The sequence below is a fragment of the Podarcis bocagei genome, assembly GCF_964188305.1.
Source record: "Podarcis bocagei genome assembly, chromosome: 7".
Classification (NCBI taxonomy): Eukaryota; Metazoa; Chordata; class Lepidosauria; order Squamata; family Lacertidae; genus Podarcis; species Podarcis bocagei.
The window spans coordinates 14,758,430-14,776,330 of NC_138132.1; the positions used below are offsets into that span (position 1 = coordinate 14,758,430).

General features: G+C 41.6%; 1 long non-coding RNA gene across 1 annotated transcript; it reads left to right on the forward strand.

Moving 5' to 3' along the window:
• Positions 1-6,083: 6,083 nt before the first annotated feature.
• On the forward strand, positions 6,084-15,713 carry LOC308590646. The gene is made up of 5 exons (XR_014009836.1): positions 6,084-6,263; positions 7,735-7,863; positions 12,768-12,920; positions 13,532-13,687; positions 15,403-15,713. It is a non-coding gene; the product is annotated as an uncharacterized lncRNA (long non-coding RNA).
• Positions 15,714-17,901: the final 2,188 nt, after the last annotated feature.

A 17,901-nucleotide genomic window follows, 5' to 3' on the forward strand; every position in this document is an offset into this window, starting at 1 on the left:
GGCAAACCACTTTACATCAAAGTGGTATTATTTGTCCACTTTCATAATTACACTATTGTGATGACTCACGTCCCAGGTTTTTGATCGGCTTATGAGATTTTAGGGGTTTAAGAACTATACCCATTTTATAAATAAATATTAACATTCTCATTCACTGATTCAACCACTCTTTCCAATGCTCTGATGAGGGACTAATGTGAACATTTGTTTTTCCTTTTCCTGATTTGCCCACTTTCCCACGATGTGTCACACCAAATTATTGTGCCTATAGGAAAATAGGAAACCATCCTCCAGGAATTATAATAACAGCTGCCTTAAATATTTTCTCAAGGGCCATGCAAATAAGTGTTATAATGCTTCACAAATCTCATACCACCTTGATACAAAATAAAAAAAATCCTTCCAGTAGCACCTTAAAGACCTACTAAGTTAGTTCTTGGTGTGAGCTTTCGTGTGCATGCAGACTTCTTCAGATGCCTTGATACAGTGTTGGAGAAATTAATAATCTCATAAAACTTTATTTTTATGATTCCATTTTCATTTGAGTCAATGGCATAGCTAAGCCAAAAAGGCCTGTACCTGCCTTTTACAGTACTGAACTAACTGCTTTTAGTTACCTTAATCAATGAATGCCCATTCCAGAAAACTAAAAAGAATAAAGTGTTAAAATCCATGGTGGCCATTGTATGCATGAAAGGAGAATTAGCTAGGCATAGCAATTCTGATTCATCTTGAATTGTTTTGTGGACAGAGAACATTGGAAGTATTTTAACGAACAAGAGAATTGGTCAACGTCTTAATCCCACCATTAGTCAAAATCTTTCCCCACTACTGCCCCACTTTTCATCTTTCTATTTCAACTGGCATGCAACATTCTGGGGCTTCTGACATACCCAGTCCTCGTTGGGCTGTTTGGAGTTTGGGTGTTTGCCTGTTGTTGTTTTCTTTGAATTGTTTTGTTTGCTTAAGATGTTTTGTACTTCTGCACAGCAGCTAATGGGACATGGAACAGTGTGCTGCATATCATCTTTGATAGTCAGAGTACTATTAAGTGGCTGAATTTTGGGTAATAGTCTTTCAGGAAAATAATTCAGTTACTCTGCAGGATTTTTTGCTAGTACTTTTTCTTTTTTATATAAAATATTTATTAAAGGTTTTAAACAATATAACACCATACACATACACAACCCAAAAACAATCAAAAACACCAACACCAAAATGAAAAAATACACACAGAACAAAAGAAAAAAATCATATAAAAGACATACAGCGTAGTTAGGTTTCATAAACCAAATTTCCATAACCCTCTTTTCAGACTCCCTCACATCTCACTTTCCTGTGTTCCCATTTACAAAATCATGTTCAGCAATACTTCACCTTCTCTCAAATCTTGTTTTAATTTGTACCTTTCAACTATTATGTCTCCAATTTTACCCTTTGTTATCAAATATTTAAATATTTAAGCTTGACATAATATTATTCAAATTTCACCTTTGTTCTTATAGTTCAGTTATTTTCATACTTCTTTCTGCTAAGTTACTAATGCCAAGTTATCTTTGTATCCTGCATCATTCTAACATTCATACAATTTACAGTACTTTTGCAGGTAGTCCTTAAATTTCTTCCAGTCCTCTTCCACTGTCTCTTCTCCCAGGTCTCAGATTCTGCCAGTCATTTCTGCCAATTCCATGTAGTCTATCAGTTGCATCTGCCATTCTTCCATTTTGCTAGTACTTTTTCTAGCACTGAGAACAGTCAGGGGCACTCACTCCAATATTCAGTGCACGTCACAATGTCCCTAACACTGTCCAATTCCCTCGAGCGCTATCTAGCTTGGCTACTTCAGCAGTCCCCTGTGCCATATCTTGAGTCTTTAGCTGTCCTTTGATTTGAGGCATGGGGGAATTTTTTTAAAAAAATACTCATGTGAAGCAAGTTAGAACCCATCCTGAGTTATAGGAAAGGCTGCAGTAATGGTTTTTTCAGTATATTGCTTTGTCCATCAAGTCCACAATAACTTCCCATAGTCCCTTGGACATTGAGGTAATACAGAGATAGCAAACAGTTGCAGAGCAATTGTCCTTATTTCTTCTGAATAGAACCAATGTGTTGCAGAGCTTTTAATTAGAGGGAGCCATGCTAGCACTTGTGGTGGGGCTGTCCAAGAAGAGAACTTTTGGGGTGTATGGAAATACATTCAGAAATGTATAATATTGTATATATAAGGTTTTATGGGAACAATCCTCCCCCACCAATTTGTTAGTTTTACAAAAGGCGTTGAAGGGTTATCCAGACCTAGATAATAGTGCTTACAATTTTAAACGTTTTAGGACTCTGTGTCATATATACTCATATTAGTCTGAGAGTTTATCAGTTTAGGCAAAGCTTGAAATCAGTGGAACAGATGCAGGTCATTATTTTAAAAAAGATTGCTTCCCCCTGGTCAAATCACTGAGAACAGTCAGGAGCACTCACTGTATTCTGCTCAGCACCTGCTAAAAACATTCTTGTTTAGACAAGCCTACTGAAATGCTTAGAAAGTTTTTGCAATTTTAATCTGTTTTAGTATTTTAACTCTTGTATATTCTGATTTTTATCAAATTTAAATTTAAAATTTGTAGGATAAATCTGAAATACATTTGACATACTTGCAAGTGGGGCTTTCATGTTTTATATAGACTTACTGTTCCATCTCCATCCAATATACCTTTAAGTTCATAAACACCTCACAAAAACTCCTGCATTGACTTCTATCACTTTAATGCAGTGACAACTCTGAAATGCTCCTACTGTCATCGTAATGCAATCCCGTGTGAAGGCGATACACCTGAGGTCTGCAGTTCCACCCTCCCCTGTGCAGTGAGTACTGTGGGGTGAAATAGAATGAACTTACACAGACAATGATCTGGATTAAAAATGATGTAGGTGGAATTTGGGCTCAGGCATTGGCTGTATATCCATTTCAGGGCATCCATGTAATATAAAGCTAACATGAATTACGAGTAAATTGTAGAATAATTATATAGAAATAAATTCTGAGAAGTGTCTGGCAACAGCTAATGGAACTCAAAGATGAATAAATTTTGGCACAGAGCTGTGAATTTCACTATGTCCCTCTGTATCTTTTTGGCAAACACACAGTACCCACCCCCAGACCTCACTGAACCATTTATTCCCAAGAGATGCCCACACCATGAATCTATAGCCTTTAAATATCTCCATGTAAGACTCTACCAGCATCAGTTCTCTGCCTTGGTACATCTCTGCTCTGAGTCGCTAAATCTTTCAAGAATGCAGAAAGCACTTCTGAGCACCTGCCTCCTCTTGGCCCTGCTTTCTCCAGGTAAGTAGGAACCAGCAGAATTGTATTATTTTAACCATCACTGTGTGATCCTGTCTCTCTCTGATCTCTGCTGAAGTGTGCTGCACATCAGCGTCCTTCTATGACACTACCTGAAAGATAAAGAGAAAACAAGAAACAAAAGAAAAGAAAGCAGGAAAAACAGAAAGGATAATTTTTTTAAAAGGACTTTCAATTATACAAAAGTTATACAAAAGAAATTATTCAAATATTCACTCTAGAATTACACCCAACTACTTTACTTTCTGTTAAGCAATATTCCCTGAATTTCCCAACACAAGGCAGAGCTGTAAGCACTAAACTGTACATGGAAAGCACAAGGCAAAAGGTAAGTGTGGCTGAGCCCTTGATTTGTGAGATTTCATGCCAGACAGGGGCGGAGGAAGGGGGTGCATTGGGGGTGGTCCGCCCTAGGTGTCACCACTGAGGGGGGTGACAAAATGCCGGGCGGCACTAATCGTGGGGCCTGCAGCGTGCCGGAGCCACACATCTCTCCTGGGAGTGACACAGTGGCTTGGGCGCCCACAGATTCCACACTGCCCCAAATGGTCTGCCCGCTGCCTCCCCCAGGGAGAGGGCAGGCAGACTCCTCGGAGGCACCACGGAGCAATCCTGCCCGGACTGTCCCTGCCCCCATGGGCAGTTGGTGCTACCCTTAGGCGCTGGGCATGCGTGCCACCCCAGGCACCCAATATGGCTTGCTCCATCGCTGATGCCAGATGGCTATCTAGTGCATAATGCTGTGTGCTCTGGACTGCAGCCTTTTGTGAAAGATGTGGTGTTTTTCTACCTATACTTCATATCATGATAAAAAATGCTCCTTGGATGCTTTCTTTGAAGAGATTCCTAATAAGCTCAGATGTCAACAAAGAAAACAGACCTTTTTTGGGGGAGGGGTAAATAGCGAGATGTGGGGGATATGGATGGTGTTGACACTGAAGATGTTGCCTATGGGTTGCTCTATTTCATGTGCAGCTATAATAATAATAATAATAATAATAATAATAATAATAATAATAATAATAATAATAATTTATTTATATCAAGTCCATCTGGCTGGGTTTCCCCAGCCACTCTGGGCGGCTTCCAACCAAATATTAAAAACATAATACAGCATTAAACATTAAAAACTTCCCTAAACAGGGCTGCCTTCAGGTGTCCTTTAAAAGTAAGATAGTTATTTATTTCCTTGACATCCATCAGGAGGGTGTTCCACAGGGTGCGGTCCACTGCCGAGAAGGCCTTCTCCCTGGTTCCCTGTAACCTCACTTCTTGCAATGAGGGAACCGCCGAAAGGCCCTCGGTACTGGACCTCAGTGTCCAGGCTGAATGATGGGGGCTTTAAAGGTCAGCACGAACACTTTGAATTGTGTTCCAAACGTATTTTTGAATGCTTCAGTTGTTGTTTTTTAATTGAACTGTCAAGAAGTGGACAGGTTTGGCAGATGTGGTCTACTATCTGGATGACATCCTCTTTATATGTCCTGCTGAGGCAGGCTGGTGTTCTCATGTTCTCACCTGACACAGGAATTTAGTGATATGGTAGAGGAAATGATGGTTCCTCTGGGAAAGGAAAAGACAGAGGGGCCTAGTGCAGCATGAACTTTGCTAAGTATAGAGTTGGATTCAGCCAAGCAGTGTTCAAGGTTACTTCATGAGAGTTGCAGGAGTTAGTGGTTTAAATTTTTCATGCTGGGTGGTGCTGCAAGGCCAAGAATTTATGAAACATTTTTGTGATGCTAGTTTATCATAGAGAGAGTCTGTCTAAGGGACATTGGGATCAATTCTTTTTGGATTGGGTCTGCATCCACAGCAGCCTACCTAGATATGTCCAAGGATGGCTTCCATTTCTGCTCTGCAGCAGGAATGGATGCCTCCCTCAACATTGCAGGGAGAAGCAGATAAAGATAATGAGAATGTTGGGAGTTAAACCATTCTCTGAATTCCTCTCTGGGCTTGAGAGGAATGGTCTTTCATCCTTGGTTTGCCCTGAGGTCTGGCACTCACTTCCTCATGAAATGTGAGGGTAGGCAAAGGCACAGGTTGCAGAAGCATTGTGTCTGCCGCAACACCCCTGACTCTGTTTCTCAAAGCAGAGGCTACACTACGAATGGATTTTAAAATTGGCTTTAAAATAATGGTACATGATGGAAGATTATACAACTTTCCAAAAAAATAATAATAATTCCTTGGTAGGCAGTAATAAATGATATCACAACATATCACACATGGAATATCATGGTCTTTTACTTCCACTTACACAGGCTTACTTTTTACCTCAACCTTACATTCCTAAACCCCAGCTGACTGCTTCACTGCCATTGGCTCATCCCACAGCTTGGCTGCACTAATGACTCTTGGGTTAATCTGCAGCGGAACCTGTCTTCCTTAGTTGCTCTTTGCACATTGCCCGGTGCACTTGACTAGGAGAGAGATTGCCATATAGGCTTTGCACTTGTCATTTTTGTTCCCAGATTCTTTTTTCTTTCTTTTTTTGGTGTCGTTACCATTTTAACTGTAATTTAATTTTATAGAAAAATAATTCTGTCAACTGCCTTGAAACAACTAATGAAATCAAAGATGAATAATTCAGCTAATTAAATCAAAGATGAATCATTCAAAGATGAACCATTCAATTAATTTCAACACTGAGTTTTGAATTTCAACATGTCTCTCTTTGTTCTCTTGGCAAATACACAGGTCCCATTGCCAGATTCACTGAACCATTTCCCCCCACACTTTGACTGTAATATGAATCCTTGGCCTATAAATATCTCTAAGTAAGCCTCTGTCTCCATCAGTCCTCTTGACTGGTCCATCCATGTTCTTGAGTCTCCTTATTTTTCTAAAATGATGAAAGAGCATCTGAGCACCTGCCTCCTCTTCACTCTGCTTTCTCCAGGTAAGTAGGAACCAGTAAAATGGGATTCTTTTTATCCTTTTTAGATGACACTGAAAAGCCTTTCTCCTTTTGAGGGAATGAGAATGGGGACAGGAGATGAGAATAATGGGGGGGGGGGAATTATAGAATTTTAAAGTTGGAAGGAACCCCCTTCTATGCATAGAGTGCCACTCTCTGTGTTACAATGCTATTATTGTTTCACAAAAGAGACCAAACCATTTCTGCTTTGGTATACCTACATGCTTGTGCCAATAAAGGTTTCAGAAAGCAGTCTCTTGGGTCTCTATATAAGGAGCAGGCTAAGAGATAATGAGTGATGTCTTCTACCTGAGGCTGATCACAAATACAAGATCTGTCTGTTATAGCAGTCACTGAAGGCTGTGTTGGGCATCCCTTGGAAATTGGCAATTCAATAGTGGCATTTGTTAAGGAAAGTGGCAAGCATTTGATCAGATAACTTGCGCTAGAATACTCTATTCTTAGGAGTGGATACCAAGGGGAAATTTTGGTGTTTCTAATTAGTTGCATCCCCTTTTCTTGACACTTATTCAAGGGCAATGCAGAGCTCAGTTCAGAGAAACTAGAGGTAGTTTAAAACATACTGATATTCAATTCCATATAGCACAAGGCATGGAAATGCTACATTGGAATAGTAGCAATTTTAAAAATATATATTTAATTGAGCACATTCCGCTCCACCTGGATAAAAACTGCTGAAATTCTTGATGGTAGAGAGTATAGCTTCCGTTTTTTATTCTACACAGTTTCAAAAACTTTAATGGAGTTTGACTCAGATACTCAGATTTCAATGCCATAGAGAATTTGAGTACCCCTATGATTTTCTGTGTTTAACTTTCATTGACACTTTCAGGAGAGTGTTCTGTGTATTGTGTTCTTGGTCTAGGCTTTCTTATTTACGATATGTACTGTACACCTCCAAGAGTTTTTTCAGGATTCATTAAGAAGAAAAGAGGTGCTCTAAATTTATTCACTTTTTGTTTATTATTTAATATATTATTTAATTTATTAATTTTATCTAAGTATGTATTTATTATTAAATTTATGTTCAAAACATAAAATCATGGGCACTCATCAAGAGAGAGATCTCTCTTTTCCTAATTACTGGAGAAGGGGAAATTGCCTTGGATAAATATGACACCCAATCATTAATAAAAAAAGTTATAGCCTTCCAGTTTATCACACATCTACCCTCTTGCATGCCACCTCCTTAGGAAGAAAGACATCTTCTCCCACATTATAGTACTTTGACTAGTTAGGAAAACAGGAGTTGGATGATTAACATGCATTTGACTTCACTATTTCAAAGAATAAATCTGAAATATATTTTATATTTGCATACAGGGTTTATGTGTTTTATATAGCCAGACTGTCTCATCCCAACCCAATGTACCACTAACTTCATTACCATGTCAAGAAATCTCCTGCAGCAACCTCTGTCTCCTTTATGCAGTGACATCTCTGACATGTTCCAATTGTCGTTTGCCACGTGACGATTAAGCTTGTGACATCGTTAAATATCCACATCGTGTCTGTAGGTCTTATGGAATCTGCTCCTCTGGTGTTCTGCAGAGCAATATATGTGAGTGAAATCTTCTCACTTACTCTTGGTCACCCCAAGGAATGACTTTCATGTGTAAATTAGTATTATTTATTATTTATTTATTGCATTTATATCCCACCTTTTCTCCAAAAAGCACAAGGTGGTGTACATGGTTCTTCCTGTTACAGATATCAAATATTGCACAGTTTGAAGTGACTGGAATCATAAGAACTGACTCCTTTGAAAATGAAATGTTGTTTATGAAATACTGTTTAAACTTTTACTGGCTGAACTTTCTTCAAAACAGAATTAAAACATCAAAAATATCCATATAATATATTGTGCTGTCCAGCACAGGCTCAGCTTCTTATAAAATATGAAATAATCCAAACTGACCTATAAGCAAAGGTTGCTTTCTCTCTCTCCAGCCTGCTTTTCTGTCTAAAGGCTGTTTGTTCTCCCTTCAGGAGAGTCATTTACATGTTTTGTCTGTAGCTTTTAGAGAGATGACTCTATTTGCATCTTCACACCACAGAAGCAAAGACTCAAAGGCAACTCTTTTTGAAATGGGGATTTCAACCCAGTACCTCTCTCATGACCTCAGGTTTACAACGCTGACATGTTAGCTAACCGAGAACAATAATCAGTTAGTTAATCATTAACTCTGCAAGGAGCTCAGAGTCCTTTAGAAATGCTCAGTGTTACCAATACATGTTTAGTTATTTTCCATTTTCATACATACAGATTTTTTCATTTCTATGTGAATTAAACCACTATACTTAACACTTCCCCCATGCATTTAACCTTGTGAGGTAGGTTAGGCTGAGAGGCAGTGAGTGTTGAACGTCACCCAGTGAGCTTAATGACTGAGTGGAGATTTGAACCCTGGCACCTCATGTCCTAGCCTGACACATAGCAGCCATCCTCTGTCTCATGAATTTACTCCAACATTGGTTGTCTCTTTCCATCACATTTCAGTTTCAGCATAGAGATCCTGGCATGCATCAGACCAGGGCTGGCTAAGCTATGGTCCTCTAGAAGTTGCTGGACCACCACCCACATCCACCTCAGCCAGCATGGCCAATGGATGGAGATGGCGGAAGCTATAGTTCAGTAAATTCTAGAGGGCCACAGTTTAGCCATCCATGCATTAACCAGCGATCTGCACTATACCAGAAGCCATGAACTCTGGTTTGATTTTGGTTGGACTTCCATCATAAGGTGAGGCAGTAAGTTAATTAAATTATTACAAATTCAATGCATCATTTGTGGCAGCTGTAGCTTTTTTCTCTTCTTGCTGCTGCACCAGATGGTCCAGATTAGATTGTACAAAGAAAACAGATGGTTGTCCTAGAACCCTACTTCTCCTTCCTGCATTATTCCAAGTATCAAGGGAGCTGACACATAGCACAGTTCATCCGCAGCTCAGAGAGAGACAAGGCAGCACCAGATACCTTGCAGTTTGTCTTTTATTAAAGAATCTTAACAGAAAACACACAGAGACACCAAAATACACACTATACCAAGCAGTTGCTGAGATTGTCTTGCACCTCCCACTTCTCTCCATTCCCTCTGTGTCAGGACCCTCCCTCCATCTACAGTGAGTCCCAAGAGACCCTCTCTATCTTTGCCTGGTTCTCTGCACTGTTATGTGTATCAAATCCCATGTTCTGGGAGTTTGCAGGCCGTCAACAGAAATACTATTAGGGGGGCTCTGTGGTAAAGCTGCTAAGTCTGACTCCTCTCTTTGCTTCTTGTGGGGCACCTGCTTCCCCCCCTCCATTTTCCTTGTCCTTCAAGCTCCCAATCTTTACCTCCTCTGGGATGTGTCCAGTTATGCAGCGCCAAATCCGGGCTCCAAATCCTCTTCCTCTGTACATTCCCTGGGGAGCTCTTCATCAGACAGTTTTCACCACTCCTTGTCATCTAGCCAGTCCCTGACTGCAGGCATAGAGACACCAGGCATGGAGTTGAGTAGCAAAACTGATTCTTTATTCAAAGACACAAAACATAAACAAAGCATTCCACAGGCAGGTCTAGCCCAATGAAGCATTTGCCAGAGCTGAGGATATGAGCCTTCTACTTCATCCTAAAGCACCTCCCCAGCTGGCTGTCTTCCCAACAGTCTCCTCTGAGGCGAGGCTCTCTGTGCCTTTTGTTCTGCTACATGGAAAACCCTTCTAGTTCTTGGAGACAGGGGAGGAGGGGAGAGGAAAACCATGGAACTGTCAGCCTGCTGGGTGTCTGTCAAAGTGTCAGCTTCTTCCTTCTCAGTTGCATCACTCTGACTCAAGCCTGTTACTTGCTTTGCCTCCAACCTGTCTGCCTGCCCGCCCCCCTCCCCCACCTTCTACCTCTGATCTGTCTTTTGAATAGCACCATCATTCTTCTGGCTCAGAGGCTTCCCCCTCTGATGTTTGGGGGGGGGGGTCCCTGGCTGTAGCCTCCCACCATTCCTCCTTGTCTAGTCAGTCTCTTACATCAACATCCTGTGAAAGAAGATGTGTGTTGTGATGTCATCAGTCTCAGAGACCCTGGGCCCCTTAAGTTTGTTGCAGGGGGATAGTAAAATCAAAGTGCAATGATACTAAGCCATGCATCTTCATACACTGTGCATTTTGGAGGGATTAATAGGATTGTTGTCTCAAAAGCAGATACATCTTCCTTTTATCCTGATTATCCAGTAATTTTAGAACACAAGGAAGGGCTATATGGCCTCTTGGCTTCACAAAGGCCCCTTGAACATTGAGCATCTCTAGGTTTCAGCTTCCATTTCTCTCATTGCCTGCATGCCCTGGAATAATAACCTGAGATACAAGATTGTGGTATAAAGGCAGAAATTTATAGACCCACTACAATTTGTGGGTCTTCAGCAACAATGATCAACAAGTGCAGGCTGGGACAACTGTGCAATAAGTGAGGGAAACCTGTCTGTATAACACCCTAGACAAATGATTCCTCCATCATCAGAATGGTGCAAATTCACCCCATCTGAGAAATCAGATGCCCTTTTCATCTGCTACATCTTTCAACGAGTATCTTCCAGACAGACAAATTTATTCCAGTCTCTACTAGAAATGGGTGAATGTGTCAATTTTTGTTTCTTTTACTTTCTCATTTTCCCCAAACTTATATAGTGCTTTGCACAGTAAGTAAATAAATAACTCATGAAAATGTGTCAACATTTGAGAGCAATTTTCTCCTAATAAAACATTTTCGTGCAGTTGTGACTAATAAAAATGTGATTGTAAACCATTTCCCCTTAATACAATATACGTGTGTCAGTTCTTTTAACTAATATAGCTGAGTTGCATTCAGCTAAGTACTGCTCTGAGTAAATACAGTGGTACCTCGGGTTAAGAACTTAATTGGTTCTGGATGTCTGTTCTTAACCTGAAACTTAACCTGTTCTTAACCTGAGGTACAACTTTAGCTAATGGGGCCTCCCACTGCTGCCATGCCACCACCACTCGATTTCTGTTCTCATCCTGAAGCAAAGTTCTTAATCCGAGGTAGTATTTTGGGGTTAGCGGAGTCTGTAACCTGAAGCGTCTGTAACCCGAGGTACCACTGTAACTGAAATGAATGGCCCTAAAATAGCCTTGCTCACTAACCAAAATGAGTTGGATTAGCATTGAATACCACCCACTGTTTACACACATGTTTCCTTAATATTTGCATCTTTGAATGTACTGTGTACTGTTTTGCTGGAGAACTGATTAGCAAAAATCAGAAAATTATGGTTTGATAGACACCAGAGCCTGGTGATGCAGTCCCTCAGAAATTTCACCAGGGTCCTGGAGCCTCTCTCTGATTGGTTAACAAAACAGTTAGCCAGAGGGAGGTGGAGCAGCACTTTGGGAAGGAGAATAAAAGTAGCAGTTTCTGGTAGGGTTGCCATTTGTCCAGGACTTCCTGGACATATATGGAATAACACATTCATCAGCTGCGTCTGGGTGGAAATTGGCTAAATGTCCGGGTAAATCTGGACATATGGCAGCCCATGTCGGAAGTGCTGATTTTGCCAATTTCCCCTTAAAATAGCTCAGAACCGTCGTTTTTTTGTGATCTTGCCAAAAACTGCTCAACAACTTTTCTGTCTGGATTTTCACTGTTTGAAATATGGCAGCCCTGTTTCTGGGAGAGATAGTTAGAAAGGGCTTGATTTGAGATGTTAGATAAGGTTCAGGTTGAGAGATAGGGCTAGATTTGAGATGGGAGATAGTGATTAGGATACAATATTATATGGTAGAGGGAGAACTGGTTCCGATTTGAGTTGAACATCCACACTGAGGAGTCTATCTATGGCAAGAGGAACTGTAACACCTGTTATATCTAAGTAAAGGAACGAGAGGAACTATTAAACATTATACTACCTACACTAGAAACCTGAACATCTACCTTAAGTAAACCAACTGATTTTTAGCCACTGAAGTTTAAGAAGAGCTGTGTCTATAATACTGTCTTCAGGCCTGTGACATCCTTATATTTAGTTTAAGTAATAAGTTACCTTCTACCTGAAAGAATGCATCTCCTGATCCAACCTTGTTTCACAAATTCTTTTTGTAAATAAAACTTTTCTGGATTGTTCAACTTCTACCCAAGGCTCTAAATCACTAAATCTTCCCTTACACAAGACCACCTCCTTCCAAGGTAGCCTGTGGTAAATTGTAGACGTTCATTTAATTAGTGTACCATGAGGTGTGTCTGCTATATTTAATTGGAGGCAATTAGGGGGGTGAATCCTCTACTTAATTAATTGGTGGTAAGCAGTGGGATCTTCTATATAGGGATTTTGAGGGACAATGGTGTTTGGGTTCATCCTTTGGTTCAAGAACTGTGAATTACATAATTTCTCACTGAAGAGTAAAAATAAATACATTTACAGTGAATTAACTAGAATTTTTGGAGATTTGGGGTTTGTTTACTTTTGCTCCTTTCAGTTCAAGGCTATCAAACGGAAACTTACCGTCAATGTGATGACCCCAGGTTTTGTCACTCAGGTGATTATAGCGTCACTGCAGCCAAGGGTAAATTTATCTGGACAAAGGTCTTCTGCTGCAGAACGGAACTGTGCAATTTGGAGCCTCTCCACCGTGAGTATATACATCTATGAAATTTAAAGGCTTGTAACATCATTATATAAGAGCCACCTAGTTACAGGCATAGTAGAGCATTTATGTCTTTTGGTCCATTCAGACATAGTGTGCAAGGGTCCAAGAGTATCTACAGTTGATCTTTGAATCTGGAATGGATAGAGTAAATGATCTCCTCTTAGGATGTAGTGCTCCTTACTTACATCAGTCAAATTTCATACAGGTAGGAGGTGGCGCTGGAGGCGGAGAAGTAGAAAGATATATGGAAAATCTTGGTATAGCACTGCCCAATTTGGGTTCTGAGCTTGCCCAGTACTTGCTTGCACTTACAGAGAGAGGGAGGGAGAGATATTGCCTCCAAGGGAAAGCAGCTGTCAGTACCTTCGGATATGGAAGTCTAGAAACAGCAGATAGTTTGCCATTCAGAGATGATCAAGAGACAATCCTAATCTGCAAAGTTGATGGCAGTTGTAGGACACAATGTGGAGGTTCAATTCCAGCTATGGTATTAAGTTACTAGAAGGCATGAAAAAAGTGAAGTGATGTTAACAATAAAGAGAGTGGGGAATGAGGTCTATCAATATGCTAACTGTGGGTTTTTGCTTTGGTAGTTCCACCTCGTGAGGATCTTCCCCCCAATGGTCTTCACTGCCCAGCCTGCTACAGCATGGTCGGAACTAGAATACCACATAACTGTCAAAATCAGGGGAATGTCAGCTGCCTTGCCTATGAGACCAAGTGCATTGACTATTCTAGTGTGCTTGTGTGTGAGTAATATTGCCAATCATCCAAGAAAGTCCACTCCTCTCTGTCTCTTTGTTTGCATTTTATATGTTTATAGCTTTGATTTCTTTCTCTGAGGGAAAGAGGATGCTCTTGTCCTGTTTTGGAGTCCAATCTACCTGTTAGAATTCTACAAGAACTAGATGGGACAGACTCATTCATGGCAGGGTTTTACATTTTGTGGGCATCTTACAAAAGTACAAAAGGCTCCTTACAGCACACCTTTTCTTCTAATGCACAAGGGGCATCAGAGCAGAGGGACTCAAGGGAGGGTGCAGGACCAGTCAGCACATCACTGCTCCTCCTCATAGCAGTATGAACCATTGGGTGCTGGTCCAGGAGGACTGTGTCTTGCCATACATCTTGGCCAAAGGTTTAAAAGCAAAGGAAGCTAGGAGAAAGAAGGGTCCTAGCAGTACAAATATGTTCCTTGTTCCTCAGAAATGAGTTGCACAGTGTTCATCGAGTCTTACTGCCTTAGAAGTGTGCAGAAGAACTGCAGCCTTACTCTAGCAAAATACAAGGGGTGGAAGATGGTAATTTAATGTTTACAATGCCATGCTGGCAAAGATTAGTGGGGGATTTGTCCTGCTTATGGCTCCTCACCCTTATATTTAATTCCCAACACATGTCATTGGGAGGCTTTCTAAATGACTTTGAGAAGTGTGTGGTGTGGCATGCCTACCAGCCAAGTGGCATCACTATGTTTTCAGGAAACCCAGCTTCAAGGGAGAGAATCAGTAGGCAACCCAATTCTCTCCATTCTGCTTTTGCAGCATAGCTTCAACTCAAGCCAAACTGAAAAGGAAGTTCCCTGCCAAACGTGGAGCCTGCAGACTCCACGTTTGGCAGGGATCAACTGCAATATGCAGTTTTTGATCCCAATGCCAGCACAGCTTACTGCCAGTGTCACTTGGCTGATTGGCAATGGTAGAAAACATTGCTTTCAACAGGAGATTAAGATGACTGGCTGGGGCTGTAAGCCATGCTTCTCAAGCAACAATTCAGAGAGATTTTCTAGACTCCTAGTTTTTCTTCTGCAGCTGTGAACATACCCGTCACAAATGTGATGTAATACAATGTTGGTGAAAGGCGAGTGGGTGTTGCTTGGTTAAAATGGACAAATTATGCCACCTGCTTGGCTTAATTTGACTCACAGGGTAAGATTCCTAAGGCATGCACTAGCGATATATGTGTCTGCTGGATTAATCATACAGTATGCTGGTTCCAAAGGGACGCGGGTGGCGCTGTGGGTAAAACCTCAGCGCCTAGGACTTGCCGATCGCATGGTCGGCGGTTCGAATCCCCGCGGCGGGGTGCACTCCCGTCGTTCGGTCCCAGCGCCTGCCAACCTAGCAGTTCGAAAGCACCCCTGGGTGCAAGTAGATAAATAGGGACCGCTTACTAGCGGGAAGGTAAACGGTGTTTCCGTGTGCTGCACTGGCTCGCCAGATGCAGCTTGTCACGCTGGCCATGTGACCTGGAAGTGTCTTCGGACAGCGCTGGCACCCGGCCTCTTAAGTGAGATGGGCACACAACCCCAGAGTCGGACACGACTGGCCCGTACGGGCAGGAGTACCTTTACCTTTACATTTTTATGCTGGTTCCAAGCATACTGAACTTTAATAACCATAGTAATTCCTACACCCCACAAAGTCCCATTAAAGAACTAATGCAAAACTTATGCTTTATTTCCTAGTTGACCACGATATTTTCGACCTCATATTCCAAGGCTGTGCATCTGAAGACATGTGTGCCCTTGATGGAAAACACTTTAGCTTTGGCTATATTGGATTAATGAATGTTAAAGCAAAATGCTACGATCCTGAGAAATCTTCAAGACAGATTGACCTCAAAGGGTAAACAGGAGAGATGAAAGCTCTCCTCTTTATTAATTCCACCATTCATGGTAGTGGCAGAAGATACTAGGAGCCTAGTGGTAAGAAGAGGGACTCAGGTCTCCTGGGTTTTCTTTTTCACAATTGGTGAAATTCATGATCAAAATAAACTCTTCTGGCATATAGAATCTGTATTCTGTATCTTTATGTTTCCTATTTGCAGAATGTGTAGAATGGTGAGAAAGGGTATTTGACAGGAAATATGAGAATTGGCATAGTATTTTGTTCAAGCCTACTTCTCTCTACAGCTAAATTTATGTAGTACCACAAAAAACACCCAAATGCAAATTCCTCTGTCGTATAACAGGTATTGATTGGAAGATCCAGCTGTAGAAAGTCAACGTTTTAGGGTGGTCACATGAAAGATGGAGCAAATTTGTTTTCTCCTGCTCTCGAAGGTAGGACCCAAACCAATGGCTTCAAGTTGAGAAAGGAAATTCCGACTAAACAACACAAAAACTTTCTGACATTAAGAGCTGTTTGGATTTGATATCCCACTTTATCACTACCCGAAGGAGTCTCAAAGCGGCTAACATTCTCTTTTCCCTTCCTCCCCCACAACAAACACTTTGTGAGGTGAGTGGGGCTGAGAGACTTCAAAGAAGTGTGACTGGCCCAAGGTCACCCAGCAGCTGCATGTGGAGGAGCAAGGAATTGAACCCGGTTCACCAGATTACGAGTCATAGAATCATAGAATCATAGAGTTGGAAGAGACCACAAGGACCATCGAGTCCAACCCCCTGCCAAGCAGGAAACACCATCAGAGCACTCCTGACATATGGTTGTCAAGCCTCTGCTTAAAGACCTCCAAAGCAGGAGACTCCACCACACTCCTTGGCAGCAAATTCCACTGTCGAACAGCTCTTACTGTCAGGAAGTTCTTCCTAATGTTTAGGTGGAATCTTCTTTCTTGTAGTTTGGATCCATTGCTCCGTGTCCGCTTCTCTGGAGCAGCAGAAAACAACCTTTCTCCCTCCTCTATGTGACATCCTTTTATATATTTGAACATGGCTATCATATCACCCCTTAACCTCCTCTTCTCCAGGCTAAACATGCCCAGCTCCCTTAGCCGTTCCTCATAAGGCATCGTTTCCAGGCCTTTGACCATTTTGGTTGCCCTCCTCTGGACACGTTCCAGTTTGTCGGTGTCCTTCTTGAACTGTGGTGCCCAGAACTGGACACAGTACTCCAGGTGAGGTCTGACCAGAGCAGAATACAGTGGCACTATTACTTCCCTTGATCTAGATGCTATACTCCTATTGATGAGGCCCAGAATTGCATTGGCTTTTTTAGCTGCCTCGTCACACTGTTGGCTCATGTCAAGTTTGTGGTCAACCAAGACTCCTAGATCCTTTGCACATGTACTGCTCTCAAGCCAGGTGTCACCCATCTTGTATTTGTGCCTCTCATTTTTTTTTGCCCAAGTGCAATACTCTACATTTCTCCCTGTTAAAATTCATCTTGTTTGTTTTGGCCCAGTTCTCTAATCTGTCAAGGTCGTTTTGAAGTGTGATCCTGTCCTCTGGGGTGTTAGCCACTCCTCCCAGTTTGGTGTCATCTGCAAATTTGATCAGGATGCCCTTGAGTCCATCATCCAAGTCGTTGATAAAGATGTTGAATAAGACCGGGCCCAAGACAGAACCCTGTGGCACCCCACTAGTCACTCTTCTCCAGGATGAAGAGGAACCATTGATGAGCACCCTTTGGGTTCGGTCAGTCAGCCAGTTACAAATCCACTGAGGGGTAGCATAATCAAGACCGCATTTTACCAGCTTCTTTACAAGAATATCATGGGGCACCTTGTCAAATGCCTTGCTGAAATCAAGGTAGGCTACATCCACTGCGTTCCCTTCATCTACCAGGCTTGTAATTCTGTCAAAAAACGAGATCAGGTTAGTCTGAAATCCATGCAATTAGTCAGAAATCCATGCTGACTATTGGTGATCACAGCATTCCTTTCTAGGTGCTCACAGACTGTTTGCTTAATGATCTGCTCCAGAATCTTCCCTGGGATTGATGTCAGACTGACTGGGCGGTAATTATTTGGGTCCTCTCTTTTCCCCTTTTTGAAAATAGGGACAACATTTGCCCTCCTCCAGTCTGCCGGGACTTCGCCTGTTCTCCAGGAATTCTCAAAGATGACTGCCAGTGGTTCTGAGATCACATCTGCCAGTTCTTTTAATACTCTTGGATGCAGTTCATCTGGCCCTGGAGACTTGAATACATCTAAATTAGCCAAGTATTCTTGTACTATCTCCTTAGTTATTCTGGGCTGTGTTTCCTCTGCTGAATCATTTGCT